The sequence below is a fragment of the Pinus tabuliformis genome, chromosome 5_1, assembly GCF_031772625.1.
Source record: "Pinus tabuliformis cultivar Carrire ecotype Pingquan chromosome 5_1, CPIR1, whole genome shotgun sequence".
In the NCBI taxonomy this organism is placed as follows: Eukaryota; Viridiplantae; Streptophyta; class Pinopsida; order Pinales; family Pinaceae; genus Pinus; species Pinus tabuliformis.
The window spans coordinates 315,943,620-315,947,044 of record NC_142305.1 but is presented as its reverse complement, the minus strand read 5'-3'; the positions used below and the strand labels follow the sequence as shown (position 1 = coordinate 315,947,044).

The 3,425-nt window shown below is 38.4% G+C and overlaps 1 long non-coding RNA gene across 1 annotated transcript; it reads right to left on the bottom strand.

Annotated features, from left to right (window-relative positions):
- Positions 1-1,367: 1,367 nt before the first annotated feature.
- On the bottom strand, positions 1,368-2,807 carry LOC149164634 (uncharacterized). Its single transcript, XR_016260270.1, has 2 exons — positions 2,240-2,807; positions 1,368-1,434 (listed from the first exon to the last, which is right to left on the bottom strand). It is a non-coding gene; the product is annotated as an uncharacterized LOC149164634 (long non-coding RNA).
- Between the last annotated feature and the right edge of the window lie 618 nt (positions 2,808-3,425).

Here is a 3,425-nt window from a genome sequence, read left to right as displayed (position 1 = left end):
TAAAACATGATTTAGTCAAGTATAAAATGTGAATTATGCTTTTAATCAGCCAAGAGTTGTCCTTGGAAACCACTATATTTTGACCATTATAATCTTTACAGATCGAGGCCCCCAATTATTCCAACAATGTATAGGAGAAACAAAACAACATAACTGTAAATCGTCCCTCAGATTAAGGGCCTAGTCTAAGTTAGATACTGGGATGGGTCATTAGCAATAATAAAGGGCTAACTTTAAAGCAAACCCTTAGGGCTGACTCTGTTTCCACTTATTTCAATGATGTATGCATTTAGTTTGATTAGAAAGGAAAACTGCTCGTTAACTGGTAACCACATCTGCTCCAAAATGGGAAAGAAGCCCTAGCTTCAACCCTGGCTTCATAGCCAGATAAAGAAACCCTAGTATATAGCTAACAAAGAAGCCCTAATTCTGTTATCCCATAACACACGTCACCCACCTGTCTCCTTACTTAAATCAAGACACATCTCTTGAATGGCTGCATAGGATTCAGGTAAGTGATATTGAATCATGTCTAGGATTTCTTTGATCTTGTTGTAACCATCACAGCTCTGCTCCATCACATAATTGTTGGCATTTTCGGGATCGTTGCACCTTCGCAACATCTCATCCTTTGCACTATTACTCCAGAGTATAACAGATCTGGCAAACCCTTGCTCGGCTAAGACACGCGCGGTAAGATTATATTTACGATGTGTATACTGCAATTTAAAACTCCTAACTGTGAAGCCAGACTCCTGACTCTGCCATAGTACCTGTTCAGCCAGGGTTTCTTCACAGTCCACGTACCCATTACCTACAGAACATACAGTGATTGCCATGAAGTGAAACAATTGTCTCTTGAAATCAACGGCAAAGAGAGGAATGGCGATTGGCACTCCGCGCTCTTCATTACCCGGGCACTCAGCGCTCTTCATTACCCGGATCATGAATATTTGATTCTGCTGAAGAAATGGCACTGATCACACTCCTCGTTTCATAATGCCCACTGTTTGTATTTTGCACATTTTGTTTGCAATCCAATCTTATGCCATACCTCAAGTCTTCTATAGCTAAAACATTACATGAATGGTTTGTATTTTGCACATTTTGTCTGCAATGTAGGTTCTGACCAAATTCTCAAATGGGACATTACTTTCACTCTGAACCGAGACATGTTGCTTAATAAAATCAGATCCTGCCCCATAGAAAAACAATGCCATTGCACTGATTGTACCAAAAGATTGGCCCTCCCACTCAATAACTTGAGATACTCCAAGAGTGCTTGATGAATCTGATTTTATACCATACTCTTCAAAAGGAAGAGCATTTATTTCTCTAGGGCCAAAATTCACTGATGCACGAGTCAATAGTCATGGATGGTAGCCATTTGCTTTCAGAATTCATGTAATGCCATGTCTCTTTTCCGAGTAATCACTGAAGGAGAACAATTGATCTGATTAGATTTAAATGCGGTCAGGAGAACAAGGGGGGACTTTATAAAGTCACATTATTATGTATTTACTTGCCCATGAATTTAAAGATAGGAACACGAAAATGGATTTGATCAACCAACTGATTTAATAACAGAGCAATTTTATAGTCCTGAGAGCTAACCGAAATGTTAAGGATTTCAAGAATAAAGATAGCATAATAATGATACTCAAATGTTATTTCATTCAATAAAATAATAGATAAACATAGAAAATGCGGCCAGTAGCATTGCCACTGTTACAAAACACAAGTTACTTCCCATTTTGATCCAGCAATGAGAATATTTAAGTAAAAAGAAATATAAAAATGCACAATGCAAACGGAGTCCTCTGGAAAAAAACCCGTGTCTCCAGGAATCCGGAATGTGCAATTTGTGATTTCCCAATGTCCTTGTGGACCAACCTGTCCCTCTTTCCCCTTCATCACCTTTTAAGATCGGTACCAAAACGAGAAGGGATAAGCAGTTTGGTATCCTTTTGTTAGCCAACTGCTCCGTTATAAAATAAAACATTAGAGAAATAATTCAATATCTTCACATGCAACTCCCAACTCCATTATAACATTAATAGTGTTAATTACTGATGCATTTAATTGCAACTTGACAGGAATATGTTGAATTTAAGGAAGTCTATATATAATTGCAATGGAGAACAACTCATTTCCAGCATCATGTCTATGGAGTGAAATTCTTCATCACACAGGACATCTACCCGCTAAAAGTCTCGGATGAAACAATCAAACGTCTTACCCTTGCTTCTATTGCATCAGTAGATGTTGCAGCAACCTTCTCATATCCACTATTTGTAAAGTCTTCATGAAATGTTATTCGATGACTATTTCTGGATGGAACAGTATGTATGGGATCATTGTACCTTCAATAGTTTCTGTGGACGTGAGTCAACCTCTTCTTCCCATTGAGGGATCTGTTCCAAGTAGCATGAATTCATTGCACCTAAACAGGAATGAGGCTAACAACATCAGAGATGCAAGCGCCAAACTTAAACCTTCAGCAGCAACCAAACCAGTAGTACACATGCATATATATACACTGACAAGAAATAACAGGCTGCTTCCGCGTATATGTTTCATATTTTCCATGATCATCATAGCTGATAAAACCATGCATTTTGGCTGCATTGTCAAGAGCAGCTCGATCTAACCACCCAGTTTTTCTCCTGTCAAGAGCAGCTCAATCTAACAACCTGGCTTTTCCATTGAAACTATACCTGTGCACAATTTGCACAGCTTCATTGTCAGACAAATGCTCCCCGAGGCCATCCCACAAAAATATCATGAATTTATACTCTGCCTTGATATCACATTCATGAACATAGGTCTCTCACAACAAAAATGTTATCTTTACACTGTTCATATATCAAATTCCAGTATCTATTAAAACATGATTTAGTCAAGTATAAAATGTGAATTATGCTTTTAATCAGCCAAGAGTTGTCCTTGGAAACCACTATATTTTGACCATTATAATCTTTACAGATCGAGGCCCCCAATTATTCCAACAATGTATAGGAGAAACAAAACAACATAACTGTAAATCGTCCCTCAGATTAAGGGCCTAGTCTAAGTTAGATACTGGGATGGGTCATTAGCAATAATAAAGGGCTAACTTTAAAGCAAACCCTTAGGGCTGACTCTGTTTCCACTTATTTCAATGATGTATGCATTTAGTTTGATTAGAAAGGGAAACTGCTCGTTAACTGGTAACCACATCTGCTCCAAAATGGGAAAGAAGCCCTAGCTTCAACCCTGGCTTCATAGCCAGATAAAGAAACCCTAGTATATAGCTAACAAAGAAGCCCTAATTCTGTTATCCCGTAACACACGTCACCCACCTGTCTCCTTACTTAAATCAAGACACATCTCTTGAATGGCTGCATAGGATTCAGGTAAGTGATATTGGATCATGTCTAGGATTT